Genomic DNA, 14,889 nt, shown 5'->3' with positions numbered 1-14,889 from the left:
AATAATAATCTCATTAGATTTCTTTGAAACTCAACATTTCCCATCAATAGTCATATGAAAAAAATAGAAGTCAAAAAATTCCTTACTCTTGCATTGTTATTTATTTTCAAACGCAAAACAATTAGTCTCCAAGCTAGCAGATGCAAAACCTTTGGTATCAAAATTATTAGCCGCAAAACGATTTATGATACGATTCATTCAAAGTTAGCAAAAATATAATCTCCGGTCTCCAAATTTGCATAAGCAGAACCTTCGTCCCTATATTAGGAGACACATAATCATGTGTTATACGATTTCATCTAATTAGTAGATACATAACATTCACTCTCCAAATTAGTAAACACATAACTATTTATGATATGATTCCTCCTGTGGCGGAGCCAATGTCAAAGTAAAGGGGTAGCACCAAAAAAAAATTCTGCATAATATACAATAAGAAAAAAAAACCACCATTTCATTAGACATAAAAAAGTGTCAAAGTTACATTTTAAAGGTCATCTCTTCTATCTTTTATTTTCCGAAAGTGAATAATTATATTTTCAGATTTTATATTCTCAAGTGTTTTTTCTACACTACAAATCAAAGTATAATTCATAAAATCTTCACCTATTCTATTACACAAATCGGTCTTCGACAACTTCATTGCAGAAAAACATCTTTTAACGGTTACAGTTGCGATTGTCAAAACCAAAGTTAGTTTTAAAAAATCTATAAACCAAAAGATAAGAGAAGTGCTTCCCTGTTTCCACCAACAAACGAAAGAGGTCCGCAATTCCTTTCAACTTGAAAAATTTCTCATCATGGAGCAAAAAGTGATAATAGATATCATGTTGCCCATTAAGATGAACCCTGAATCGTCAAAATCAATTTTGTATATCTCACTTAGATTCAACAACTTTAATTTATCAAAACTAGAATACGAGTCATAAGGAATCAAAGCCGCCAGGTTCTCTATCAGTTTCGTGCCAACTTCACTAAATCGATCCCCAAATTCTTGAATTTGCATAGCCAAAATCGTGTTAAAAATGACAACATCAAAATGATATTGTTTAGTCATATTAGTCCTACGCTTTCGTGCGATAACATAATATTCCAACATGCCCACAATTTTAATACTAAGTTTTTCACAAAAAGCACATATCTACTTCCAAATTTGTGGAAATCCATCTTTTCTAAAAACTAGTAATGCTTTCGTTGTCCCTTTTACTAATGAGGCCGCTTCCAAATTATCTTGATCTTTTTTTTGAAGATGTTTTGACAAGGTATCGACGAGACCTAGAATTTCCAACATCAAGTGTAAAAGAAACATGAAATCAAGTGTCTTGAAAATATGATAAAATACCATTTTCTTGATTATGGTTATATAAACTAGACCCCTCATCTTTGACATAATTAAGGTTGTGTTTGGCGCGCCACAGCTAGCTGATAAGCTAGCTTATTTTTCGAGCTTTGTATGTTGTCATGTTTGGTAAACCAAAAAGTAGCTTATAAGCTAGTTTTTTGAAAAGCTACTTAGACTAGCTTTTTAGGAGTTTTTTAAAAAAATTTCAAATACACCCCTTAATTAATTATAGAACCACATATTCTTACATGTCATTTTATGTAATTTTATATATTTCAGCTAGTTTTATCAAACATTATTTTTTATAGCTAACTTTTCAGCTAGTACGCCAAACAAAGTCTTACCTCAACAACTTTTGCAAACAAATTCATCAATCTTACAATTGTTCTATAATGTGAACCTTATCTAGTATCTCCAATTCGAGCAAGAAGGGCGAAGGCAACAGGGGTTCGATCGTGCCTTTTGTTTTGTTACCCACGTCAATTTTTTTTTTAATGAAATGGGTATAAGATTTGGATTGAGTTATTTCTTATCATTAAACAATTGGGCTTATATATTTTGGGCTATTTTAAAAGAATGGACTATTAAATTTGGACTTTAAATATTTTAGATTTATAATATAGGGGGTCACACGAGCTACCCGTGCAACAACATAAATCCTCCCCTGGATTCCACCCAAGATACAAGATATATAACATTTGGTATCTAAATTAGCAGAAGTGAAATCATTTATGATATAATTTCATCTGAGTGACTAGACACAAAATCTTTAATCTCAAAATTAGTAAACATATACAATCAAACCTCCATATTCCTCCATAAGACGCCATAAACAACAACAGAAAAAGACCATAAGAATTACGAGACAAAGTGAAAGTTGTTACAAAGAAACAAATTTGTTAAACGTGGGAGTTTTTTTTTTTTTTTTTTTTTTTTTGAAAAAAAGTTAATGTTTTTAGATGAAAAATGTCTCACCATCATACTGCCGATAAATCTACTAAAAAAAATAAAATAAAATAAAAACTAAAAATGTGGGGGTTTTCGAAATATAATAAACATGTTTGGGCTTAAACCGAGAAAAAACTCGAAAGTATATAGTTTTTATATAATTAACCCTATATTCATAATGTTCGAAAATGAAAAACAGATACATAATTCTTGGGTAAAAATAAAATTGCTGATAATAATATCAACGGCGTCTCATGTATCATTTCTTCTTTTCTTCTAATTTTGAAAATTTTCGAAATAAAGAAACTTCTCGAGATGAAAGTCACTGTAATTCATTTGGTATTTTATAGGGTATTAAAAGTTAATCTACAATAATTCATTTTGTTGGATTATCTATAAATATGCATCAATCAATTGTGTTTATATGTTTTGCTTTCTTTATTTATATTGAATTATTCATTTTTAAAGTAAATAAATTATTAGATCAAATGCCAATTCTGTTTTTTTTTTCACAAACCTTTATAATTTATATATTGTACTTAGTACTTACTTTTTTTTTTAAGATTTTGGATTTATAGAAGTATTTGGGATAAAACTACAAATAGGTTAAGGTTGGGTTAAGCCCAACCAAATAGAATTGCAATTTTAGCCTTTTAGATATGAATCGGAGTATTGAGACTTTGGGTACTTCTTATGAGTTTAGCAGAAAAGATAAAAACCAGACAACCAGTAAAGGGGCAAAAAAGACTATTGCATAAAGCGATAAAGCATCTTAAATCTTAAATTCTTAATAAAGACTTATTATAATACAGCCAACTTGTGTATTATTTGATGAAGCTGGATTAATTAGAAGCGAATAATTAAGACATGTCGGTATATTGTGGGTTAAAAGACATTATACTCGTTAGACGAAAAAAACAAACAATACAAATTAAAAAGGATGCATTAATTAGGGGTGTTTAAACATATTAAAATCCGAAAATCCAATCTAATAATTTAAAATCCCAACTGACAAAATTGCAAAAATGGTCTCCGATATGTATTTTTTTGGGGTTTTAGTCAAAACCATGACTTTTTTGGCTTAGTGGTCATTTTGACCTAGTTTCGTTGCGTTTTTGGTCCATCCGAATAGTGAAATGACTGTAATACCCTTGGGGTATTTATTTTCCATTTTTCTTTCATTTCTTTTTAAATCTAATACTATTTTATTTATTTTAATAATTAAGAAAATAACAAGGGTCCCACTCTCTCTCTCTCTCTCTCTCTCTCTCTCTTGTTTGAGTGTGTATTCTGTATGAAAAATATTTCCCCATTTCTTCATCTTCTTGATTCCAATCATCCACCAACACTGATTCCAATCATCTACTGGCAATCTTGAAGCAGCGAAGGAAAATAAGGAATCGATCGATGAAACGTGATATGTTTAGAAGGAGAATCTAGGAAGGGTAATGGTAATGGTATGTACTCGATCGGGTGTGGGTATATGCAGTGACGAATCTAGAACCAAAAACAACGTGGTTCCTTATTTAAATGAAACTGAAAAAAAAATATGAAAGTGTAGATATTTTAGCAAAAATAAGGTAGGTCATAAATTTTTTCTATATATATTTGTTGTATTGAAAAATAAAAAAGGTAGGTCCAAGGACCTACCTTGTGAATGCTTAGCTACGCCTCTGGGTATATGTGATTAAAACGGTTGGTAGTGGTCATGTGTAGTGACTTAGGAACTTTGAAACAATTCTTGGGACACGTACATATAGGTGTGGAAGGTAGTATGGACCGGTACTACTGAAAGAACAAGATCTTACAGGGCCAGGAAGAGTTGAAAGGGTTTCTAAGGAGCTGGTAGATGGTAGAAATGAGGGTTCTTGAGGATTGTACCATTTGAGAAATGCATAATAATAACAACACTATGGGTATGAGATGACATTTATTTTTGTGTTCAACAGCATGCCGAATACTCGACGGGAAGCAAAGTATCTTGAGATTGGTGTTAACAAAACAGAGTTACGAGATTGGATTGTCAATGGGGTTTCACAGACCTTAGTGGAGGAGTTGCCTGGTATCATTGTGCGGATCACCGACATGTTGATTGTCATGATCGAGGAGCGGGTTGCAGTCATTCAAACTGTTGATAAGATTGCCGAGGAGGCTTAAGAAAGGGATCTTGATGCGGAGACACGACAGGGGGAGAGGAAAAGGTCATATGATTCAATATTACTGGCAATAGGCGAAGAGTTCAATGATGCTAACTTGGGTACTAGGAGTCTGGGGGGGGGGGGGGGGGGCTTCGATATCTATGGCAAGTATGGGGAAAACCCATAGGTTTTCATGTCACATGTTCAAATACTTCAAGTATGGAGAAAGAGGGCATGTCAACCGTGATTGTAAGAAGGCTCATATGTGTTTTTACTGTCACCAACCAGTTCACTTTAAACCAAACTGTCCTAAGTGGGCGGTGAAGGGAGTAATGGTCCTAACGCCTATATTCTATTAGGAGGTCAAGACCGAGTCTCAAGAAAACATTGGTATGTATTTTTATCTTTGACTATGTCATTTTGTGTTTATCTAAAATAGGTATGTTCCTAGTCAATGGTGTACCAACTTACATTATATCTTACTCTGGGAGCTTTAGAATAGAACCGGTTGCTTGATTGCATTTTTGATTTTAATGTCCATTCGGGCCTAGGAAACAGTTGTAGTTAGATCTGATTAGGTGCAAGCCTACGTGAGCGGGTCGATTCTAAGGTCTCGATAGCTTTGCTCGAAGTAGCACCAGTTTGTGTCGCGGGGCTAAAGAACGAAGCGATTGTGATGATCGACTCGGGAGTTGCAACCTGAGGATGAGTGTTCGACTGATGGCTTAGGATGAAATTTTCTACAACGAGGGTTATGTTCTTCCATATTTCCGTGTTCGGAGGAAAGAGTGGGCATGCATATGATTTAACTTAGGATGTAAACCCAACATGTGACTAGATAGTCGTGGTTCCTGCGACATGTGTGGAAATGCATAAGAGGATTCTTATGGTATGGTTGGCTTGAGATATTCCAGATGTGGCCAAGAGAGTCATTATTGTTGAGACTATAAAACGATGACAGCATGGGTCTGCTTTTTTTTTTTTTTAAATCAGTTAGGTTACGTTCTGACTAATTGTTTAAGGTAATCATGAAAAGTGAATGGGATTAGCAACTTTCATTGTCTCTGATGTGTCCTTATTACGAGAATGAAGCCTCTCATATTCATGATGATTTTTTTGATGAGTTTCTTGATGATAAATTGTTGGTTAGATGGGTGGTTAGCCCTTTGGTTGATAGCTAGAGATTTGTTACAAATATAGTACTGTTGAAGTTATTACTAGTGCATCTGGATGGGAAACATAATGTTCGAAGTGTTAGTATTGGGGTAAGTTCTGAGGTCTCTATATGAGATTTGGAGTTTCCGTGAGTTTGGTTGGTCTTTATCTGATGGATCATCTCACGTTGTGTTATACATTCCAAGATTCAGGGTTGGTATGTATCCGGTTGAGCCGGTTTGAGAGATGGTTGTTGGCAATGAAAGTTGGTGGTAGTTCGAACCCTAAGTAAGGGAGAACTGAGTAGTCCAATTGGGGGATCAACAGATTGTTTGATTTTGTGGTTATCATACTTTGGGTAAGAGGAATTTGCGGTTTTGGTGTGCGATACTTTTGGCACAATTTTATTGTTGCATAAGAGAAGGAAGGTAGGATACCATCGAAGTGCTCATGGTTAGGAAGTTTTCATATTGCATTTCTCAAGGATCCGTTGGAGTCCTTCATGGTCACAAAGAATTCACGGATTGGGCAGATCGTGAGAAGAGAGCAAGTTACCACTAGGTTTATGTCTTCAGGGACACGTGTGTTATCCTCACCTCGCAAGTTGTTGGGCGAGGAGCTCGTTGTAACCAATAGTTTCAGGAACATCGAGGATTAGGTCAAGAGGCGTTTGGACTACTCAGGTTGAGTATCGATTGTTAAGGGTTTGGTCATATCGTTGTATAGATCCCAATCTATAGTTAAGGATGAGCAGTTGTTGATCTGTTAAACAACTTCAGAGTTTGGTAAGTTGTATTTTTTGAAGAGCTTTGTTCAGCAGTGTATTGGATCATTGGATTAGTTGTTGATCCATTTTTGATCGTTGGTTATTTCGTTCATCGTCAGCAGTTGGGGATTGTAACAATTGGTAAAAATCGGTCAGAGTTTGGTGGTCAAACCAACGCGAACCACTAGGTATTAATGACCGATTGTGTGTAATTTTATGTTTAATATGTATATTAAATATATTATATTTATAAATCCAAATTTCATACGACTAATAGATAATCATGTAATCACTATATATAAACATATTTGTATATAAATGTCATATACGATATTAAAAGACCAAGTCTTGGCTTATCTTGCAATTTTGGCAAGTTCATAATCTATTAAATCTCGATCCATATAATTACATATTATATACATATAAAAATGTGACAAGAGTTAGCATATGAATGCATATGTATTTGACATGAATTATTATTTTGAAACAACACCCACATGCTTGAAATCTAATGGAAACATACTAATTACATGAATATGAACAATTTCTAACCACTTCATGACCAAAATTTCGATCAAACCACTCCTCACACATATATTTTCACAAACTCACTTATACACCACACACATGTACATGACACTAAAGAAGCTATTAATACATATCAACCTAATAGCAATTCAACCAAATACATGAATAGATACATGAAATTAACCAGTTTTTCTCACACACAAAAATATTCACACGTATAAATACAAACCCTTGATACAATACATTCCATGATAAAATACATTGTACTCTCAAAGTCCCTCCTAAATATTTTGGTACACAAAAGTCTCTCAAAAATCTGCATTAGATCACAAATAGCTGGAACAAGTTGTCTTACCCTCCCTGGCACTCTTCCTTCTACAACAATTCACTCCATTCTCTCCATCTCTCTCTTACTCTCCGTCTCTCTCTCATAGTGGAAGAAGACACCACCTGAATTGGAGTTTTCCGACCATCAGCAATCAAACCTCCTATGTTCTTCTTTGTTCCTTTTCCTATCAAACATCAAATTCACAACAGAGTGAGTCCTTGTTTCCATTCCCTGTTAAACACCAAAACCCAAACATCAAAGTTCATCCTTGGTACCTATCAAACAAACCATACAAACACCTCAAATTATCGATTGTTACTACCTGCCGGAGGTCAAAGCAGTTCCGTCGGGGACCTCCTCCATTGAAGGCAAGTACCGGCGAGCCAAGGCGCTATCACCACCATCTTCGGCCTCTCACCACCACAGACAACCGCAATAGCCGACTCTGCCTCCGTTTCTTCGCAAGTCGCCACCAGAGGACCGACTCCCTTCCTTCTTTACAGTCGACCGGAGCAAGCCCTAACTTCAACAGATTGAAGACGCCTTTGGTTTCTTCCTTCTCTTCTCGATCGGACACCATCGATGCCCCTCCTCGTCGGGGTCGTCTTTCTTCCCCGTCATCGAATCGATCAAGCACCGGAGGTGCTTCCCTCTCTGATGTCCCTCCCTTCGTATTTTTCTGTTGACGGATCAAGGAAAGGGACCGACGGGAAGCTGCCACAACCCCTCGCCATTGCAGCCGGCGACAACCATCTACCGACGTACCTACCTGTGAATCACTTGATCATCGTCGGAGATCGAACCCTCATTTCCCACCGTTTCGTTGCCTCTGTTGTTCCCGATCAACTGAGGAGGGAGACACATTTCCCCTTTTCCTTCAATACCCGATCATACAAAATAAATGGGACTTAAAACTCTAACTTTGATAAGTTGGACCACTTAGACGCAATCAGTCCCTCCATGGGATTCTTTTTTATAAAAGCCCTAATTTCATTTAACTTTGAGGAAATAACCATTTCAGCCCCTCCCTTGAATTATTTTAACCAAAGCAGTCTTATTTTTGGTTTATGAAATTGCCAAACAAAATAGTTTATATTTGATACAAAATGGTCATGAGAATACTTCAAAGTTCAAGGATTATGGATTTGCGGTTCACACAACAAGTTTCACAACAGAACGTAATCATCTGATCATCTCTATTACCGACCGCTGATAAGCAATTTGTCGATTTCCTCTTGATTGTCGATTGTCGAAAACATTGTAAGCACTGACTGCCGACTTGTTGACTTCCCTCTAATGACTAAACATTAAAGAGCATCGACGAGTCAGATACTTCATTGTCGATGAAATTCGAACTAATAAAGGCTATTGACAAGTAAGTTTTGATTTTCTTTAAGATTCATGGGGTTTTCAACCAATTTCAAGTATGTGTTTTTCAAGTTCAAAAAGTTTAGAAGCTTGATGATTTGCTAATTTTTTGTGTGAAAAGGGTTTTGAACCAATTTCAATTATATGTCTTATTGCTCCATCCATCGAGTATGGGCCTTCAATATAATTAATTTTAGTGGAAAATGAGGTGGGAATCAAACACCAATATGTTAAAAACCTCCTTGCAATTTCTAGCGCAAGAAAACCATGGAGGTAATATGCCAAACCTTAATTATAAATGTTTATTAAGGTCATGAATATGTAATACCAATGCCCTATAACTAGAAAAAAAGGGTTTTATTTCATGTCTGTAGTAACTATTATGCTTTAAAATCATATATGCATCTATTCACTTTACGTTTCTGTATGGTAATATGTATAATATTTCTTTAAATCTCTTTTGTTATGGAATTTGTTTCTGTAACATGTGTGTGGGTTAGAACCGTGTCAAGTGGGGGAAATACATCTTATTAGTGTAATCTGGAACCCGATGTAATTTATACTATATTGAGGTGTATTCATTTATGATTATGCATTTATTCATTTATGAATATAATCATAAACGAAGGAATCCATATATAATTTGTTTTGAGACTGGCACCATAAGAAAGGGCTAGTGTTTGTTTCTTGAATCTTAATTATTTTCTTAACCATGGTATATGTTAAATTCACTAATTTTTTAATTAATTTATGATTTTTAGTTTTAGTCGTAGATGAAGATGCATACATAATATTATAGTATGTGAATTGTTTTTTTAATATCCTTAAACTCAATTTTGCAGGTGTTAATCCAAGAATAACAATATCAGGTGTATTTATTTATGATCAGAGAAATAACAGGTGTATTCGTTTATGATTAGAGCAACCCAAGATACTTTGGAATACAATGTTGGAATGCAAATGTATAAAAAAAAATTACGGTTTATTCACTATAGAATTCTAGTTAATTATTGTATTCTAGCTTTTGGTTATTAATACAAATTATTAGAAAAATAGCTAGTAACATCATAAAGTTCTTTTTTATTTATTATTCATTTATGAATAGATGTATACTCTAGTTATATTATTTATGCAATGTACTATATTCATTTATGATTACATTTACATTGATTTTTTAATCTCTAAATTGTGTTTTATTCATTTAGATTACAATCGTATTTATATATGATTACAATTTTTTATCTATAAATTGTGTTTTATTCATTTAGATTACAACTGTATTTGTATATGATTACAATGTTTTTTATTCATATATGATTACAAATAATCCAACAAATTGTAAATTTATTACATTTTTATATTTCATTGGCAAAAATAAAATAAAAAGAAAAGTAAGCATTTTTTTGAGAAAAATAATGTTAAATGACAATATTATAATTTTTCGATAATTAATAAATTGAATTTCTATTCGTTAATGTGATCTATAATTACGGAAAGTAGAAGTTACATCTAATAATTGTAGGAATTCATTAATTACATATAACTTATTCATATTTAATTGTATTGTAAAATTCAAAATTCCTTAAACACCCTTATATATTGATTGGTCCATAACTGTTCTCGCATTCTCAACCTTTTACAGTTCTCGATTTACTCTTTCTATATATATATATATATATATATATATATATATATATATATATATATATATATATATAAATGAATCGAGAATTTGTTAATATATTCTTATATTAATTATAACAACATAACTTCATTATACTAAGTTATTTATTCTTATCGCAATAAATAACATGATCGACTTCAGGGCTTAAGAGTCGTTATTTACGAAATAAATACTTGTCGAGTATTGTATTTAAAGACTTTATTTTTATTCTAAATTAAATGTATTAAAAATATTCTCACATAATTGATATAAAATATGGGGAATGTATATTTACGGTTGATCCAAACTTGGATAAATTCAAAAATTAGCTATTATGCTAACACGACATCGAAACCGTATCTAGTATGATAAATTCTTGAAATTATAAGAATTTCAGTTATCGTTTTCCTAAACGGTGAATAATTTTACTTATCTAGTGAATTTAGAATGGAAGATATACGTTTATTATACCTATTTCATATAGGTTTATCATACCTATTCCATATATTCCATATAGGTTTATCATACCTATTCCATATAGGTTTATCATACCTAATCCATATATTCTATATAGGTTTATCATACTTATTCCATATAGGTTTATTATACATATTCCATATATTCTATATAGATTTATCATACATATTCCATATATTCCATATAGGTTTATCATACCTATTCCATATATTCCATATATTCCATATAGGTTTATCACACCTATTTCATATAGGTTTATTATACCTATTTCGAATACCAGATCCAATACGATTGAGTTTCCATTATAAACTATTCCCTGTTTCGCGAAAGCTAAGATCTCAATACTTAGTAGAAACCATCCAATTTAAAACCGTTAATCCGCAAGGGAACGACTAATGTCGGGTGTAAGTGTCATATTATTGCTCTTATACGGTACCATCGCCCACCTGGAGTTTCTAGCTACAACTACGTCTGACGAGATGGATTTTGGTGCTGACGTTAGCATTATTGAACATTACCACGTGTTACAACAGGGTGAATGACTTTAGCACACCCTATTATGGTGCCGGTGCAATAATAAAGTACAGTGTCACGAGTTCGGTTATAACTTCATTATAAAATCCCAGTTTTGTTTCGTTACCGTATAGAATCGATATTCGATTTATACGGGGTTTATGTTCACTTATTCTGGTTGAAAGAAACTATATTTAGTGGGATAACTTGTGACTCAAAGCGATAAGTGTGAATACCAAAAATTAAGTCATATAACACTTAATTAATATCATGACACGACTCGACAAGATTTATTAACTTACATAAAATAAGTTTTTATATAAACCATTTGTTTTTATAAGAAAACACAATATTTACGTGGGAGGAGTTTTCCCCACCGGTTAAGTGTCAGTTTTCAAATTAAGTAAGATAATACTTAATTATTGCCACGACACGATTTTACAAAGTTCATAAATTCAATACTTATGAGTTTTTCATATAAATTATACAAATTCTTATATAAGGTTTCAAGAGTAAAGTTGGTTATTTTATGTTCTCACAAAGGGTAACATTTCCTATTTTTATATAATTTGATATTCAAAATCTTTATATAAAAATGCATTTTGATATAAGTCTGAATTACTTATATGTATTTCCAACTTTTGTACATTTGGATTTGAACGAATGGTATTTATGAATGAGTTATAACACATTTTTATAACTCAATCATTTTATACTTTTAATAGAAAAGTAAATATTTATAAAAGCTGGTCAACCGACTAAATTTTATCAAACACTTTTGGTTATAAAAATACTCTGTGTCAAAACCTGTAGAACTCACCAACAATTTTGTTGACGTATTTTAAATGCATGTATTCTCAGGTTATTTAACAGATTGAAAGTATTCGCTTAGAAGACTCTCTATTAATTGTATTATACATTTGTAAACGCCGGATTGTTAGGCTTGTGTCACGATTTAGTAATATCCATTATCAATGTAATTTCTATTTCGGTTATAATAGAAGATTATATTTGTGTTGTTCAATGTATGTTTAATAACTGTGATTACTGATTTACGTCGCGCACCTCGGCGTTTCCTCCGATGGCTGAGGGTGTGACATGGTTGTTCAAAGGATTTGAGCATTATCAATTTAGAGTGCCATACATGCGTCAACCTTTCGTCAAGTTATATACATGTGTACCATTATTGTGGAATTATTGGTCATAACATGCTCAAGTTTGGCAGCTGTCCTTGGTTATAGGAAGTTCGGATGTTGGAGTGCGTTGTTTAGTCTTTCAGGTGTGACCTTGGATTTGCGCAAAATCCAATTTTTGGTAGGTCACCCTGAAGTTTCATATTCAAGGAAAGATGGTTAGTAGGTTGATGTCATTTTCAGGAATGAAGATTATTAAAGGAATTTTTTTCATCAGTCAGCTTGTGACCAAGGAAGAAGATGCCGCAAATTTAGTGTTACCACTTCTGGAAGGTTTGAAGCATCAATGTCAGCATAGGATAGGGTCCGCGATGGTCTCAAGTCAAGGTTTGCTTTGAGAACCTCCTGTCCCGTTCTTTTCTGATGAAGGCTTTGAGGTTCAAAGCACGATCCAAACACCTGATGGGGTCTAGTAGACTAGGGGTCCGTCGCGTGTCAGTTTTGCTTGACATCTCTATAGCTTTGTTAAAAGACCATGGGGGAGACCATGGAAATTTTAGGGGTGTTATAAGACTACAATTTTGACTCATAGCATTCACTTGCAATGAAATAGGCCCAATAGCTAAAAATAGGTCGTTACATGGGTGATTATAAGACTATGATTTGACCCGTAGCAATCACTTGGATTGAAGCATATCCATTATTTTTTGTTTAGTTATATCTCTGATTAGTCGTGAGGGTTGTTAGATCCGAGTGGATGTGTAGTTTAGTTAGTTTTGGTTTGTTTGATTCTTGAATAAGGTTGCGCTCTTGCGTCTTTTTACGAGGTTGTTGGAGGCGACCGTCGACCAAGGATAATGTGTTTCATTTTATTTGTAGGACGACACAGAGCTAGCGGGATCTTGGATGGATTGGAACTATGAACTTTTAGTCAAGAAGGAGACCGTTTGTTTAGAGTATTGTTCTGACGCTACTCTGGATGAGATTTCGACCTTTGGAATTTTTCCGCTTGGGAATGGACCTTGCGTCTGGATTCAAGATCCTTCTTAACGTAGTTGCTGATCCCAGCTGCTGGAATTGTGTCGGTCCATTTGTAAGGGGGTGAGCTTGGAAATATTCATAAGTGGGTTGGAGGGTGTTTAGGGAGTAATTGATAAGGACAAATTTCAAGGACAAAATCTGATTCAAGTAGGGGAGAGTTGTAACACCTATTTCTAAGTATGATTCTTCCAATCTAAGTTTTTGGAGTTTTGGGATGGCCACGACATGGTAATGGAGTGACCACGATGTGGCAACTTGGTTCAAAAAAGACACATTCGCGAGGCACCACGACGTGGCAAGGGCTTGGCCACGACGTGGTGGCGGCTGGGGTTCAAAAACCTAAAAGTTAGGATTGGTGCCCTATTTAAAGGCACTAACTATTAGGGTTGCCTCATTTGGTAGCCTCCATCCTCTGAAATCGATCCCCACCCAAACCCTAGCCTCTTTGTGTATGTTTTGAGTTTTTGAAGCCATCTTTGTGAAGATTGAAGGAATGAGTCCATCTTGTTGTTTGTGAACTTAGATCCATCATCTTCATCACATTTCTGACCTTTTGGAGGTATAAAGTCTCAACCTTTCTCATTATTTCTCTAGATCTTATTCTAGGTCATTTTATGAGCTTTTTAGTCCTAATCTTCTTGTCCTTGGAGTTTTGGTGAACTCCAAAGTATTTGAGTGCATCATTTGGCTTATAAACCATGGTGTTGGTTGGAAAGTCGTCTTGCATGATGTAGTTTGGTGTCCATGCATTTGGTGCAACTATTAAGAACTTAGGATTAAAGATCTTGACTTGTTGGGATGTCATAATGGATTAAGTTTGAAACTTATCCATTAAGACTTTGAGGAGTTTCAGATATGAGATTTGGAGCTCTTGGGATTAGGGGTTAAGAGCTTAATCCATTAAGCTATCCCTATACAGTTGTGACGACGTGGTGGTTGGTTTGGTTGCGACTGCTTTTTCGTGAAGCTGCCACAATGTGGCAAATGGGTGGCCACGACGTGGAGGTCAGCTGGCATTGGCTTTGACTATTGACTTTTTGACGTGGTCGACTTTTGGTCAAATTGCTAGTTTTAGAGTGTAGATTAAGGTTTGACCTTCGGTTTTTTGATAGATGGGTTATAACACCGGTTTCACGTCTGTGCAAGCTGTGGTATATACGATTCGAGAGTGAGGTGTGTCTTCTCATTATACTATGTAGGATGCTAGTTGTCTTTGTGACTCTTGCATGGAAGACCAGGATTTGGCCCTGGAAACTGTATGATCACCAAGATTCGGCCCTTGGCACTAGTATGAAAGACTAGGATTCGGCCCCTGGAAATTGTATGGAAGACCAGGATCTGGCCCTAGTACTTGTATGTAAGACCATGATCTGACCCATGACAGAAAGTGATTGTAAGACTATGATTTGGCCCATAGGATTCACTTGGAGTTAAAACAAACCCATGATATTATGTATGGTATGTGGTATTATAGGGAACTCACTAAGTT

The 14,889-nt window shown here is 34.4% G+C and overlaps 1 long non-coding RNA gene across 1 annotated transcript; it reads right to left on the bottom strand.

Annotated features, from left to right (window-relative positions):
* Positions 1–6,917: 6,917 nt before the first annotated feature.
* On the bottom strand, positions 6,918–8,132 carry LOC145123405 (uncharacterized). Its single transcript, XR_013715122.1, has 2 exons — positions 7,528–8,132; positions 6,918–7,436 (listed from the first exon to the last, which is right to left on the bottom strand). It is a non-coding gene; the product is annotated as an uncharacterized LOC145123405 (long non-coding RNA).
* Positions 8,133–14,889: the final 6,757 nt, after the last annotated feature.

The sequence above is a fragment of the Lactuca virosa genome, chromosome 7, assembly GCF_052849685.1.
Source record: "Lactuca virosa cultivar CGN04683 chromosome 7, Lactuca_virosa_CGN04683_v6, whole genome shotgun sequence".
NCBI classification, from domain to species: Eukaryota; Viridiplantae; Streptophyta; class Magnoliopsida; order Asterales; family Asteraceae; genus Lactuca; species Lactuca virosa.
The sequence above is the reverse complement of the archived record's forward strand: the minus strand, read 5'-3'. Positions and strand labels throughout refer to the sequence as shown.